A 17,167-nucleotide genomic window follows, 5' to 3' on the forward strand; every position below is an offset into this window, starting at 1 on the left:
AATACAAAATCGGCAGAGGACCTGAAGAGACATTTCTCCAAAGAGGACATACAAATGGCCAATAGGCATATGAAAGGGATGCTCAGCATAATTAATCATCAGATAAATGCAAATAAAAACCACAATAAGATATCACCTCACCCCAGTCAGAATGGCTATCATCAAGACAAATAGTAACAAGTGTTGGAGAGGCTGTGGAGAAAAAGGAACCTGCATACACTGTTGGTAGGAATGCAGATTGGTGCAGCTGCTATAGTAGGTAGTGTGAAGGTTCCTCAAAAAATTAAGAAGAGAATTACCATATGACCCTGCAATCCCTCTCCTGGGTATCTACCAAAAAAATCTGAAAAACTTAATCATAAAGACATATGTGCTCCAATGTTTATTTCAGCTTTTTTATGGTGGCCAAGACATGGAAACAAGGAAAGGGTCCTTCCATAGATGAATGGATAAAGAAGTTGTGGTATATATACACAATGGAATACTATTTGGCTTTAAGAAAAGATGAAATAGTACCATTTGAGGCAACATAGATGAATCTTGAGATTATAATGCTAAACGAAGTAAGTCAGACAGAAAAATTAGAAAACCATATGATTTCACTGATATGTGGTATATAAAACAACAAAAGAACAAGAGAAACAAATGAAGAAACAAAAACTCATAGACACAGATGATAGTTTAATGGTTACCAGGGGGTAAAGGGGAAGGGAGGTTGTAGAAGAGGGTAAACGGGGTCAAATATATAGTGATGGAAGGAGAACTGACTCTGGGCGTGAACACAAAATGTGAGATATAAATGATGTATTACAGAATTATACACCTGAAATCTATGTAACTTTACCAACAATTGTCACCCCAATAAACTTTAATTTAAAAAAATTGTAATATTCAATATATAGTGATAACAAAAAATGAATACAAGTCATGTTTGGCTTCTGTAATTACAAGAGATGCTCAAAGTGGTTACCATCAGCTTTCTGACACGTCTGTTTACAGCAAACTACTGCTTGAGCAATGTTGACCAAAATATCCAAATATATATATTCTTTTGTAATATATATATTCCAAAAAATATATCTATATCTATATCTTTATCTATCTATCTATCTATCTATCTATCTATCTATCTATCTATCTATCATCTATCTGTCTGTCTATCTATCTATCTATCTATCTATCTATCTATCTATCTATCTATCTATTCTGTCACTAGTATTGTAATAACTGTAACTATGTACATTATCATTTGTGTAATAGACTTATTTGGGTGATCACTTTGTGAGATATATAAATGTATAATAACTATGTTGTTTTGTACACCTGAAACTAATATAACATTGTTTGTCAATGGTAATTGAAAAGTAAATATACACACACACACACACACACACACACACATATGTATATATATGTATATATTTATTTATTTATAGAATATATACATATTCTGAAGGATGAGATGCAATCCTAGGGATTCTGGCTCTGCTAGACATTCCTTTAAAATATATTTATGTAAAAAAAATTAAAAATAATAAAAATAAAAGCCCAGAGTTCAGAGACATCTCCAGCTCATAAAATCCAGAGATATCTTTGTGACACATTTACATTCCAAAATGTTAAGCAGAGAGCCCAGGATCTTTCCATCCTGTCTCAAAAGGACAAGTTGCCTATCTCTCCTTTTAGGAGTGGAAGGGACAATTATCTTTTGCCTGTGCATAAACAAATAAACATTTTCTCCCTCATCTCTCTTCTCATGGTAGAACCTGACATTCAGGTAAAAAACAAACAAACAAAAAAAACCCATAAAAACAAAACCACCATCAATTCTTATAGTGTTACCTGCAGGTCTAGGTGTGGTGACTAACACTGATGTTACTCTGAACGTATATCTGGTTGTGATCTCTCTGAAGAACTTTGTTCATGACCCAGGTATCTCACGTTTCTGCACTACGTATATATAAAATGCATAACGTTGTAGTGGGGTAACCTCTAAGATGTTTTGCAGTTCTTCACAAAGCTGGTATATTAACTATGTGCCAGACATAGTGCTGTGCTATTTACATCTATTAAATCACATCATATTTTAAAACAACTGAGTTACAGGTCAGGCAACTAGAAGAGATAGTTTAGCACAACTACCAAGGACATTTAGCCAGTAAGAAGTGTGGAGAGGAGAAATTTGGTTTACATAAAACGGAGACCATTGCTTCGTCACTAGGCTGCCTTTATCACACATCGTATTGACCAGGGATTTAAAAGCTTAAAGCAAATAATTTCTGTATTCTGTTCTCTTAAAACCTGAAACTAAGCCAAATACCTCTCTCTCTCTCTCTCTCTCTCTCTCTCTCTCTCTCTCTCTCTCTCTCTCTCTTTCTTTCGGATTTAACTTACAATATTCTTCCTTTATTGTACAATTATAGAAAGATGCAGATATAGGCATAAATTAAGATTTCAAGTTTCATATTTCATGATCTTACCATATATGAAGTTACATAAATAATTTAAACCTTTCAGAATCCCTACTTAGCTTTTATCATTTCTGATTTCTCATCAATAACATGCCCAATGGAAATTGAATCTTGAAAGTAATTATAAAATTATTCAGGTAATTGAGAAAATCAACTGATTTGTCAATTGAAAAAAAATAATCAAGTATTTCCCATGCATAGGCTCTGGACTAGGTAATGAGGTCATACATATTAACAATATCAGAAGAGATTGTTATACATTTCCTTTGACACAGTAGATAAGTTCATCAGACAATATATCTTCCCAATATTTTTGGATTATGAGATGTGCTAGCTACAGTATGGCATGTTAAAAAGCACAGAAAATAATGAACTTACAGTTTATAAGAGCACAGGAAATGACCTAATCAACATGGCTCTGAAGTCATAAAATACAGTGCTCTGTGTGAATCTTATAGAAGTATATACAGCAGATAAGTGTTGAAATGCGTCTTCTATGAGCAGGGATGGCATGTCTAATTTTAGGGATTCATTATTCTCTCAGCTTATAAAAATTGTTCATATCACTAATGATATATTTAAAAAGCTTCCAGTCATGCAAAGCATAGAGGATTTGCAAACATTCTAAATCTGAGGAAAAGAAAAGTATTATCAAATGTTTTTCCTCTCATAACCAGAATTTTGTATTTATTATCTGGGTATGGTTAATAAGGATCTGTTAGGGTAAACTGTTTCAGGAAAGTTTGTGAATGTCTGAATAGTGTTGGCTCCTGCTCTACAGTATTGACCAGGAAAAAAAAATTACTTCATTTGAAGTATCATTTTATTATCATTATAATATCTCTTTATATTTACTACAACACAAGAACAGAAAATGTCATTTCAAAGTAAACAATATTCAGCAAATATTACAATAACAATTTAAATTGTAATAAAAATTTGCATACATTTGAAAAATATCTCCCCTACAAAACAAAACAAAGCAGACATAAAAACCACAGGTAATGAGACAATAAACTGCATAGAAGAAAACATAGGCAATAAACTCATGGACCTTGGGTTCAAAGAGCATTTTATGAATTTGACTCCAAAGGCAATGGAAGTAAAAGCTAAAATAAACGAATGGGACTACATGAAACTTAAAAGCTTCTGCACAGCAAAAGAAACCATCGACAAAATAAAGAGTCAACCAACTGAATGGGAGAAGATTTTTGCAAACAGTGCCTCCGATAAGGGGCAAATATCCAAAATATACAAGGAACTCATGAAACTTAACAACAGAAAAACTAACAACCCAATTGAAAAATGGGCAGAGGACCTGAAGAGACATTTCTCCAAAGAGGACATACAAATAGCAAATAAACATATGAAAAAATGCTCAAAATCACTAATCATTAGAGAAATGCAAATAAAAACCACAATGAGATATCACTCATCCCAGTCAGAATGGCTATCATCAACAAGACAAATAGTAACAAGTGTTGGAGAGGCTGTGGAGAAAAAGGAACCCTCATACACTATTGGTGGGAATGCAAATTGGTGCACCACTATGGAAGGCAGTGTGGAGGTTCCTCAAAATTTAAGAACCCATATGACCCCACAATCCCTCTCCTAGGTATCTACCAAAAAAATCTGAAACATTTATACATAAAGACAAGTGTGCTCCAAATTCATTGCAGCTTTATTTACGGTGGCCAAGACATGGAAACAACCAAAACGTCCTTCAATAGTTGAATAGATAAAGAAGTTGTAGTATATATACACAATGTAATAATATTCAGCGGTAAGAAAAGATGAAATAGGACCATTTGTGACAACTTCAATGGATCTTGAGAGTATGATGCTAAGCAAAATAAGTCAGACAGAAAAAGCAGAGAACCATATGATTTCACTGATATGTGGTATATAAACCAAAAATAACAAAGAACAAGACAAACAAATGAAAAAAAGAACTCATAGACACAGACAATAGTTTAGTGGTTAACAGAGGGTAAGAAAGGAAAGGGGTGGTAGATGAGGGTAAGTGGGATCAAATATATGGTGATGGAAGGAGAACTGACTCTGGGTGGTGAACACACAGTGAGATTTTTAGATGATGTAATACAGAATTGTACCCCTGAAATCTATGTAACTTTACTAACAATTGTCACTCCAATAAACTTTAATTAAAAAAAAAAAATCAATTTAGCTTCGATTACCTCCCTCAATTGCAAAATTTGACTCATGAAGATAATAATGTTCTGAATGGAAGAAACTGTGAACTTTTAATACCAATGTGCTATTCAAGCATAAAGGACACTGTTTACAAATTGTGGACATGTAAAAACAAATGGAAAAATTATTCTCCTGAAGAGAGATAATTTTCTTATAGAAAATATAAGAGGGCAAACTCTGTCAACCAGAGAACTGAAATGAGTATAAACAAACAAACAAACAAACCAAGATGGTACTGGATAGTAGAAATTATAGTGTCTTTAAAAAGCAAGACTAAATTGAATTGGCAATTGTTACAAAAGAGGATTTAAATGTTTCAAACCATTGAACATTAAAATGTGCAATAAAATAAATAAGAATAGTTGGGAGTGTTTGGAGAAAAAAAAACTACCCATAGCATAATTATGCTGACTTTATCATATATTATAGTCAGTTATCAAAATATACCATTCAATGCTAAAGATAAAATAATGAGGAAGTAAATATATTGAATATATAAAATAATTTATAGAAGTCATGGGACATTAGGAAAGAAAAAAGAAAGGATAAATGTATACTAGTACATTATCTTTTTTTTTCAAATTAGGGATTCTATAGCTCATATTTAATAAAATGGAGAATAATTGTAAATTAGAGGATTATACTAAGGTAAAACTTTTCAACTGAAAGTAACCACAAACAGGAAGTATTCAGTAATATAATGTATTTATTAAAACTGATAAAATAGGATTGTAGAATTAACGCATGTTATTTTAATTAATATAAATGAAGTAAATTTCTTCATTAAAAGAAGTCTGTCATATTAGTTCAGTAAGCAAAACAAAATTATGCAATATATATAAAAATCATATGAAACAAGGTGACTCAGGAAAGTTGAAAATAAAAGATGAGCAAAGGCAGACATGCCAAGCAAATGGAATAAAACAGAGGTGATAGTGTTTATATCCAGACATGGTAGAATTCAGGGAAAAAGCATTAAGTAAGACTAATAAAAGCACATTATAATAAAAAAGTGTGCAATAGACAATATCAATGTGCAAATAACAAAACATTAGTATCAATAACAGAAAAGAAATGAGAATTTTGTGAGAAACAAATTAAGACTTTAATTTGCATTTCTTTTTCCATGACGGGCAAATGGTTGAAACATTAATAATAACATAGAAGACTGTGTTCTTTCTAATTCAGGAGCATATTTAACTTAATTTCTTGAACTGATTTATATAACCTACATTTGTATTGCTGCCTTTGTTATCTACTTCAATGTAGATAACAAAGGCAGCAATACAAATGTAGGTTATTAACTGATATTTTCAGCATACTTTTGAAACATTTTGGCAGACTCTAACAAGAAATACATATTAAAAGGAGCTTGTTGTACAAAGGAAATTCAGCACACATATCTTCATAAGTGTGGTTATGCCTGAAAATATATATTTTAGAAACTCCTAGATCTAGAAGAATCACCTGAAAAAGTGTATGCTCTCAGACAGGCAAATCTGCCTTTGAGTTCTGATATCAGAAGAAACTTTGAGCAGCTTAAGTAACCACTCTGAACCTGTGCTTATATCTGTAGGAAGTGTATAAAATCCCACCATCACAGAAACACTAGGAAGAAAAATAATATGAGGTGTCAGTCATCTAAAAGAAGCTTTTAAAAACAATTTAATACATATGCATTCCTATGCCATCCTAGCTATGTGAATCATATGTAGACATATCAGAATACCCAGGTCAAGAGAGGTATTGCTGGGTCATATTGTAATTCTATTCATAATTTTTTGAGGAACCTCCACACTGCCTTCCATACTGGCTGCACCAGTCTGCATTCCCACCAACAGTGTATGAGGGTTCCGTTTTCTCCACAGCCTCTCCAACACTTGTTACCATTTGTCTTGTTGATGATAGCCATTCTAACTGGGGTGAAGTGATATCTCATTGTGGATTTTATTTGCATTTCTCTGATGATTGGTGATGTTGAGCATTTTTTCATATGTCTATTTGCCATTTGTATGTCCTCTTTGGAGAAATGTCTCTTCAGGTCCTCTGCCCATTTTTCAATTGGGTTGTTTGTTCTTTCTTGTTGAGTTGCATGACTTCCTTGTATATTTTGGATATTAGCCCCTTCTCAGAGGCCCTGTTTGCAAAAATCTTCTCCCATTCAGTTGGTTGCCTCTTTATTTTGTCGATGGTTTCTTTTGCTGGGCAGAAGCTTTTAAGTTTCATATAGTCCCATACATTTATTTTAGCTTTTACTTCCCTTGCCTTTGGAGTCAAATTCATAAAATGCTCTTTGAAACCAAGGTCCATAAATTTAGTACCTATGTTTTCTCCTATGCAGTTTGTTGTTTCACGTCTTATGCTTAAGTCTTTGATCCATTTTGAATTAATTTTGGTATATGGTGACAGATAGCAGTCCAGTTTCATTCTTTTGCACATGGCGTTCCAATCCTGCCATCACCATTTATTTAAGAGGCTGTCTTTTCTACAGTATATGTTTTTGGTTTCTTTGTCAAAACTTATCTGTCCATATTTATGTGGTTTTATTTCTGAGTTCTCAATTCTATTACATTGGTCTCCGGGTCTGTTTTCCTGACAATCCCATGCTGTTTTGATTATTGTTGCTCTGTAGTACAAGCCAAAGTCAGGGAGTGTAATATTTCCAGCATTGTTCTGTTTTCTTAAGACTGCTTTGGCTATTCGGGGTCTCTTGTGGTCCCAAACAAATATGATGATTTTTTTTTCTATTTCTTTAAAAAATGCCATTGGGATTTTGATGGGGATTGCATTAAACCTGTATATTGCTTTGGGTAATATGGTCATTTTAACTACGTTGATTCTTCCGATCCATGACCAAGGAATATCTTTCCATTTCTGTGTCTTCTTCAATTTCTTTAAAAATGTCTTATAGTTTTCCGCATATAGGTCTTTCGCATCCTTGGTTAAGTTTATTCCTAGGTATTTTATTCTTTTTGTTGCGATTAAAGGAATTTTTTTTTTGTTGTAATTTCTTTTTCTGAGATTTCATTGTTAGTATATAGGAATGCAATGGACTTTTGTACATTGATTTTGTAGCCAGCAACTTTACTGTATTCATTGATTGTTCCTAATAGCTTTTTGGTGGAGTCTTTAGGGTTTTCTTTATATAGCATCATGCCATCTGCAAAGAGTGACAATTTAACTACTTCATTCCCAATTTGGATGCCTTTTATTTCTTTCTCTTGCCTGATGGCTCTGGCAAGGACTTCCAACACTATGTTGAAAAGCGGAAGGTGATATGGGACAGCCCTGTCGTGTTCCTGAATGTAGAGCAAAGGGCTTCAGTTTTTCACTGTTAATTATGAGATGAGGTGAGGGTTTGTTATATATGGCCTTTATTATGTTAAGGTATGTTCCTTCTATACCTATTTTATTAAGTGTTTTAATCATAAATGGATGTCGTATCTTGTCAGATGCTTTTTCTGCATCAATTGATATAATCGTGTGATCTTTGTCCTTTATTTTGTATATGTGATATATCACATTGATGGATTTCCGTATGTTGAACCATCCTTGTGCCCCTGGGATGAATCCCACTTAGTCGTGATGAATAATCTTTTTAATGCATTGTTGCATTGGATTTGCTAGAATTTTGTTTAAGATTTTTGCGTCTGTGTTCATCAGAGATTTTGGTCTGCAGTTTTCTTTTTTGTGTTGTCCTTACCAGGTTTTGGTATCAGGGTAAATTTGGCCTCATAAAATGAGTTAGGGTGTACTGTGTCTTCTTCAACTTTTTGGAAGAGTTTGAGCAGGATTGGTATTAGATCCTCTTTGAAGGTATGGTAGAATTCACTAATGAAGCTATGTGGTCCCGGACTTTTGCTTTTGGGAAGGCTTTGGATGACTGATTCAATTTTGTTACTGGTGATTGGTCTGTTTAGATTTTCCAGTTCTTCATGGTTCAGCCTAGGGAGGCTATGTTTCTAAGAACTTGTCCATTTCTTCTAGGTTGTTGAATTTCGTGGCATATAGTTCTTCATAGTATTCTTGGATGATCCTTTATCTTTCTGTGGCATCCATGATAACTTCCCCTTTTTCATTTCCGATTGTGTTTATTAGTGTCTTCTCTCTTTTGATCTTAGTAAGCCTAGTAAAGGGTTTGTCAATTTTGTTAATCTTTTCAAAGAACTGGCTCTTTGTCACATTAATTTTTTTTATTGTCTTTTTGTTCTCTATTTCATTTAGTTCTGGACTGATTTTTATTATTTCCTTTCCTCTGCTTACCTTGGGTTTCATTTGTTCTTCTTTTTCTAGTTCTTTAAGATGTAACGTGAGGTTATTTATTTGGGATTTTTCTTGTTTTTTGAGATACGCCTCTAATGACATAAATTTCCCTCTTAAAACTGCTTTCACTGTATCCCAAAAATTTTGGTAGGATGTATTTTCATTGTCATTTGTTTCTATGTATCTTTTGATCTCTTCTCTAATTTCTTCTTTGACCCAGTCGTTCTTTAAATGTATGTTGTTTAATCTCCATGTATTTGTGGTTTTTCCTGCTTTCTTTTTGCAGTTCAGATCCAATTTCAAAGACTTGTGATCAGAGAATATGCTTAGTATGATTTCAACATTCCTAAATTTGCTGAGGTTAGCTTTATGTCCCAATATATGGTCTATTCTTGAGAATGTTCCATGTACACTAGAAAAAAATGTATAGTCTGATGTTACCTTTTTCACCCTGAAGTCTGTTTCATCTGATATCAATATAGCTACATCTGATTTTCTCTGGATACCATTTGCTTGGAGTGTCAATATCCACTCTTTCACTTTGAGTCTGTGCTTGTCTTTGTGGCTGAGATGTGTCTCTTGGAGACAGCATATGGTTGGGTTTAATTTTTCGATCCAATCTGCTACTCTATGCCTTTTTATCGGTGTATTCAGTCCATTTACATTTAGGGTGATTATTGATATGTGAGGATTTCCTATCATTCTATCTTTAGTTTTCTGTTGAGATTGTGTCTCCATTGTTTCTTTGCCTTTTTGTTGTTGTCTGTTATTTCTGTGTGGTGGTATTCTATGATGTTTCCCTGAGTTTCTTCTTTTATTACAGTATATATATTCAGTTCTGGATTTTTTTTTTTTTGAGTGGTTACCCATAAGTTTATTTAAAAGAAAGTTTGAAATTTAGAGTATTCCATTTTCTTCCGTATGCCTACTTTCTCCATTCCCACATTCCAGTTCAGGACTTTACTCTCCCCCTTTTTATGTTTTGTTTGCCACAAATTGTCCCTGTTGATGTTGGTCAAAAGCCTTCTTTAATATTTCTTGTAGTACAGGTCATGTATTAGAAAATTCCCTCAGCTTCTGTATTTCTGGAAAGGTCTTTATTGCTCTTTCATATCTAAAGGATATCTTTTCTGGGTATATTATTCTTGGCTCATAATTTCTCTCTTCCAATAGTTTGAATATTTGGTTCCACTCCCTCCTGGTTTGTAGAGTTTCTGCTGAGAAATCGGATGATACAGATTATAGGTTACAGTCTTCTTTTCCCTGGCTGCCTTGAGGACTCTTTCTTTGTCTTTGATTTTTGACAGCTTCAATACAATGTGCCTTGGAGAAGGCCTGTTGGTGTTGAGCTAACTAGGTGTTGTATTTACTTCTTGGATTCGAGGATCCAGTTCTTTCCACAAGTTTGGGAAGTTCTCATCAGCTATTTGTTTTAATATGCCCTTTGTTCTCCCCTCTCTTTCTTCTCCCTCTGGTATGACCATTATTCTTATATTGCTCTTTCCTTCCTTTTTTTTTTTTAATTAAAGTTTTTTGGGGTGGCAATTGTTAGTAAAGTTACATAGATTTCAGGTGTACAATTCTGTATTACATCATCTATGAATCCCATTCTGTGTTCACTCTCCTGAATCTGTTCTCTTTCCATCACAATATATTTGATCCCCTTTGCCCTCATCTACCACCTGCCTTACCCATGGAAACCACTAAACTATTGTCTGTGTCTATGAGTTGTTATTTCTCATTTGTTTGTCTTGTTCTTTTGTTGTTTTTGGCTTATATACCACATATCAGTGAAATCATATGGTTCTCTGTTTTTTCTGTCTGACTTATTTCGCTTAGCAATATATTCTCAAGATCGATCGATGTTGTCACAAATGGTCCTATTTCATCTTTTCTTACTGCTGAATAGTATTCCATTGTGTATATATACCATAACTTCTTTATCCATTCATCTATTGAAGGACATTTTTGTTGTTTCCATTTCTTGACCACTGTAAATAAAGCTGCAATGAACATTGGAGCACAGGTGTCTTTATGGATAAATGTTTTCAGATTTTTTGGGGGTAAATACCCAGGAGAGGGATTGCTGGCTCATATGGTAATTCTATTTTTAAGTTTTTGAGAAACCTCCACACTGCCTTCCATAGCGTCTGCACCAGTCTACATTTCCACCAACAGTGTATGAGGGTCCTTTTTCTCCACAGCCTCTCCAACATTTGTTACTATTTGTCTTGTTGATGATAGCCATTCTAACTGGGGTGAGGTGATATCTCATTGTGGTTTTTATTTGCGTTTCTCTGGTTATTAGTGATGCTGAGCATTTTTTCATATGTCTATTTGCCATTTGTATGTCCTCTTTGGAGAAATGTCTCTTCAGGTCCTCTGGCCATTTTTCAATTGGGATGTTTATTTATATTGCTCTTTCTGATGGAATCAGAAAATTCTTGTAGAGTTCTTTCATTTCTTTTAAGTCTCAAGTCTCCTTCTTTTTCCATCTGTGCTATTTCTAGGTTTCTATCTTTAATGTCACTGATTCTTTCCTCCATCTGGTCAACTCTACTATCTAAGCTGGCTATTTCATTCTTCATTTCTTCTACTGAGTTCTTAATCTCCAGAAATTGTATTTAGTTCTTTTTTAAAATTTCAATCTCTTTGGTAAAATGTTCATGTTGTTCTTTGATTGTGTTTCTGAGTTTATTAAACTGTCTTTCTGTGTTTTCTTGCATCTCATTGAGTTTTTTCAGAACTGCAGTCTTGAATTCTCTGTCATTTAAGTCACATATTTCCATATCTTTAAGTTCATTTTCTGGAGACTTTTCACTTTCTTTCTGAGCTGTCTTGTTGCCTTGGTTATTCATGGCAATTAATGATTTATTATTTTTCTTCCTGGGCATCTACAGGAATGGGATCTGCAACAGGTTTATAGAAAACAGGTCTTTCTTTTGTTTTCCAGTGCATGTTTGTAAAATGTTTTATTTTCTCTCTGACTTCATCTTTTTTTCTCTCTCTCATATCGTAGTGTTATGTTTTCTCTGCACTATTCCAGCTTCTCACACAATGGGGGGATTTCCTGGAAGGCGGGATTCTCCTCTGCTCACAGTTTGCCTTGGTCATAGGACGCCGTGTCCTTGTGGGGATGTGGAGAGCTTTTGATGTTCCAAAGCTCTTCCTGTGTTTCAGCAGTTCTGTTTACTCCTGCAGGGATCCACCAGAATAGGTGGGGACAGGGGCTGGGTGAGTTGTGAGAGGTGGCCCAGAGTAATGGCTGTGATCAGCACCACAGCCAGTCCTGCTTCCATGGCTCTCTCCCCCCCCCCTTTGCCGTAACTAGTTGGGCTGCATCTCTTTGTCTGCGGACCACAGTTCTCAAACTGCAAATATTCTGTTCTTTTGATCTGACACTGCTACTGTTCCACTTCTAGCACTGGGCAGGTGGGGGTGGGGTGAGCTCGGGGAGGGTGGAGAGGGGCCGGCTAGTCTCAGTGCCTAAGGCTTCTGTTTTCTATGTCAGTGAGTGCTTAATCCACCGTTTTCAGCCTTCTTTCCTCAGTCTTTGCTCCAAGGTCTCTTCCGTGAGCAATTGGTTCAGCCGTGTTATATGCTGTCCCCTCAGCCCTGTGGGCCATAAACAGAGCCCTAGCGGTCAGAGTTCTTCCCTCTCCCACAGTTGCAGTAGTTCTGGGATGTAGCAAGCTCGGAGCACTGAGCTAGGTCTGCGTCCTGCACCTGCGAGGCCCTGTCTCTGCACTTCTTCTCTCCCTCTTCCCTTGCTTGTGCAATTTGCCCTCCTTTAGGTGAATTCAGTAGTGAGCCTCTTCGTCTTGCCTGTCTGCTGTGCAAGGAGTCCTTTGTGGAGTTATAGTTTTTCAATTTATTGTAAATTCCAGGGGAGATTTCCAGAGGCTCACCTCATGCCGCCATTTTGATTGCAAAAGATATTCTTATCAAAACTGCAGTAGCAAAAACTTGGGAATATTAGCTAATATGTTGTTGATCCAAATAGTTTTTGTTAGACTGAAACAAACTGATGGCATTTAAGAGTATTAAATGTGAAAATATTCACTTACTTTTATAAGGTTAACTAGGTATGATCAGGGTAATCTGTGGTACAATGAGATGGTGATTTGTGATTACTTTAAAAAAGTAATTGCCTGAAAGATCAGTATAGGTAGATGACTTGATATACAGGTATTCCTCATGTTATTGTGCTTTGCTATATTGCACTTCACAGATATTGCTTTATTTGTTTATTTATTTATTTATTTATTTATTTAGTTAGTTAGTTAGTTAGTTAGTTAGTTGTTTATTTATTTTATGTAAATGGGAGGCCTGAGGCAAACCTGCATCAAGCAAGTCTGTTGGCTCCATTTGTTCACTTTGTGTCTCTGTGTCTCATTTTGGTAATTCTCACAAAATCTATTTCATTATTGTTATATTTGTTATGATGATCTGTGATCAGTAATCTTTGATATTACTGTTGTAATTGTTTTGGGGCACCACATACAAATTGCAAATTTAATCCATAAATATTGTGTCTCCTCTGACTACTCTACTAACCAACCCTTCTCCCATTTCTCTCCCTTTCCTCAGGTCTCCCTATTCCCTGAAACACAAAATGTTGAAATTAGGTCAAGTAATAACCATATAATGGTCTCTAATTGCCCAAGTGTAAGGAACAGTCACAAGTCTTTCACTATAAATCAAATGATAAAAATAATTAAGCTTAGTGAGGGAAGTGTGTTGAAAGCCAAAATAGGCCAAAAGCTAGGGCTCTTGTACCAAGTAGTGAACTTTTGAATGTAAAGGAAATGTTCTGGAAGGAATTTAAAAGTGCTACTCCAGTGAACACATGAATCGTAAGAAAGTGGAACAGCCATATTCCTGATATGGAGAAAATTTTAGTGGTCTGAATAGGAGATCAAACCAACAACAACATTCCTAAGCCCAAACCTTATGCAGAGAAAGGCCCTAAATCTCCTCAATTCTGTGAAGGCTGAGAAAGGTGAGGAAGCTGCAGATGAAAAGCTTGAAGCTAGCAGAGGCTGGCTCAGGAGGTTTAAGGAAAGAAGCCATCCCCATAACATAAAAATGCATGGTGAAGCAGCAAATGCTGATGTAGAAACTTTAACATGTTACCTAGAAGATCTAGCTAAGATAATTAATGAAGATGGCTACCATAAACAACAGACTTCCTTATATATATTGGAAGAAGGTGCCATTTAGGACTTTCATAGCTACAGAGGAAAAGTCAGTGCTTGGTTTCAAAGTTTCAAAGGACAGGGGGGCTCTTTTTGGAGGAGCTAATGGAACTGGTGACTTCAAATTGAATTTAATGCTTATTTACCATTTCAAAAATCTTACGGGCCTTAAGAATTATGCTAAATCTACTCTGCCTATGCTCTATAAATGAAATACCAAAGCCTAGATGACAGCACTACATTATATGTACTACATTATAATGTGTACTACATTATAAACTGGATATTTTAAGCTCATGGACAAGACCTACTGTGCAAGAAAAAAATTCCCTTCAAAATATTACTGCTCATTGACAATGCACCTGGTTATGTGTGAGCTCTAATGGAGATGTACAATTGTTTTCATACCTGATAACACATATCTATTCTGGAGTCCATGGATCAAGTAGTTTCAACTTTCAAGACCTATTATTTAAAAAAAATATATAAAGCTATTGCTCCTATAAATAGTGATCCACCTGATGGATCTGGGCAAAGCAAAATGAAAGCCTTCTGGAAAGGATTCACTACTCTAGAAACTATTAAGACCATTTGTGATTCATGGGAAGAGGTCAGAGTGTCAACATTAAGGAGTTTAGGAGAAGTTGATTCCAACTCTCATGGATGTCTTTGAAGGGTTTCAAGACTCCAGTGGGGGAAGTAACTGCAGACCTGCTAGAAATAGCAAGAGAGCTAGAATTAGAAATGGAGCCTGAAAAGGTGATTGAATTGGTATCATTGCATGATTAACAGATGAAGAGGTGCTTCTAATAAATGAGCAAAGAAAGTGGTTTATTGAGATGGAATATACTTTTGGTGAATATACTGTGATTTAGGATATTACATAAACTTAGCTGATAAAGCAGTTACAGGGTTTGAGAGGATTGACTCCAATTTTAAAAGAAGATATACTGTGGGTAAAAAGCTATTGAACAGCATTGCAGGCTATAGAGAAATTGTTTGTGAAAGGAAGTGTCAACCAATGTGGTAAACTTTATTGTCTTATTTTAAGAAATTGCCACAGACACCCCAATCTTTAGCAATCACCAACCTGATGGTCAGCAGCAATCAACATCCGGGCAAGACACCCCACACCAGCAAAATAAGACTTGCTGAAGGTTCAGATGATGGCTAGCATTTTTTTTTATCAATAATTGTTTGTAATTAAGGTATGTACATTACATTTTATACATACTTATATACATTATATTGTATACATATACATTTATACACATTATATTGTGTATATAATTTTTATATGCACTGGGAAACCAAAAAATTGTGTGACTTGATTTATTATAGTATTTGCTTTATGGTGATGGTATAGAACCAAACCCATAGTATCTTTGAGGTATGCTAACTGTCAGATGGTATCCTTCACAATATTAATTAAATATAGTACCTACAACAATGAAGTAATAAAGCCCTTGAGCCCTATAGTGTCTGCTATATCCGGAACAATGCATGTATGGTCATTTGGATGTGGTCACATTTTGGAGTCTAGCACCTAATCGTGTCAATAACTAGCTGTGTAATTCCGCTCAAGCTCCTTTACCTCCACATGTGTAGGATCCCCATGTGTAATGTGGGGTCATAGAACTTAGCACATACATGTCATGTAAGATTAAACAGAATAATACAAGTAAAGAGCTCACTAAAGATCCATTATTATTGTCATTATTTTGGAACCATATTATAATAGGGAAATTGACCAATTAATGTATGCTTAGTGAAGGTTAACAAAAATGTTGAAGATTCTGGAAAGCAAGTGCCAAAGAAAATTGGTAAAGAAATGTATGTTTAGGCCATACAAAAGACACAGAAGAAGAAACATTTCTTTGATTATATGAATGTCTCACATGGTAGAGAGAATAACCTTTCTTTGTGTCTTCCAGAGGACTCAGTGGTGTCCTTAAATGGTTACTGCCAGGAACATGACTTCCTATCATCTTAAGGAAACAAACAATAAATGTTTCTTCAGGAGAAAAGATCAACTTACAAATAAAGGAGATACTGGTTGTAAAAGTATAATACATAAACGAAGTACTATTAATTAGAAAGTTGGTGATAATAAGAAATGGAGGATCAAGTTACAGAATATATAAGGTCTGCCCTAAGGCTAGAATCCCATAGCTCAACAAAGGGTTATCAATACTGCTTCAGACTACTTTAGCTCAAAACTATTAGGTTTTCTAAAAGCAATATCACTGTGCTAACATTCTAAACTGGACTTGACCTCATTCTCTCAGAAAATTTAGAGTATTACATTCTCTTTCTGTTTCCTCTGACTTAAAATGACCTCCAGGGCCATTTTGTTCATCCTAGGATAGCTGATCACAGTTGGTATGTGGCTGCAGTAAACCAAACAACTAACAGAAATTCGTGACATATGAACAGATAAAACATTTCTTTAGAAGTCGAAATAAATTTATCGAAGCTATGCAATATTATTGGTCAACAAAGGTAGTTTTCTGCCAGAGGTGAAGAAATAAATTATCTCACAAAAGAAAGTAAATACATGAGTTCTAGTGTGAGGCACTGAAATTAAAATGGCAATAATGGCCACTCTAATGTGGCTGTAGAGAGATTATTTTAAAATAACATTTGTTGAAGGCAGTTTTGTGATATATAACTATATATATAAGCACAGTCATGAAAATAATCTCTGACTCAATAATTCTGCTGTTAGGAATTTTCTAAGGAAATGATCAGAAATTCATACGAGCAAGCATACACAGGCTATTTATTGAATCAATATGCGTAAGTTTAAGAATAAAAAAGAATAAAGAATAAAAAATAAATTTATATTAAGGGGAGATTGCATATACATACCATGATACAACATTGAAAACCAGATTTCAAAACAACATGGGAAAAAGCTGGCAATAAAATAGCTGTGTATAACTTTTAAAGTTAGAATGATAAGAAAAACAGGAACTGAAGTAAAAATTACATTATGTATGCTACGTACACAAAAGTGCA

The 17,167-nt window shown here is 34.8% G+C and overlaps 1 protein-coding gene and 1 pseudogene across 2 annotated transcripts in view; one reads left to right on the forward strand and one right to left on the reverse strand.

The window, feature by feature from the left end:
* SNTG1 (syntrophin gamma 1) overlaps window positions 1-17,167 on the reverse strand; it is a 468,529-nt gene that overhangs the window by 172,232 nt on the left and 279,130 nt on the right. The gene's annotated exons all lie outside the window — the stretch shown is intronic.
* LOC117034157 (tigger transposable element-derived protein 1-like) lies at window positions 13,596-15,320 on the forward strand (annotated as a pseudogene).

This window comes from Rhinolophus ferrumequinum, chromosome 14, assembly GCF_004115265.2.
Source record: "Rhinolophus ferrumequinum isolate MPI-CBG mRhiFer1 chromosome 14, mRhiFer1_v1.p, whole genome shotgun sequence".
NCBI classification, from domain to species: domain Eukaryota; kingdom Metazoa; phylum Chordata; class Mammalia; order Chiroptera; family Rhinolophidae; genus Rhinolophus; species Rhinolophus ferrumequinum.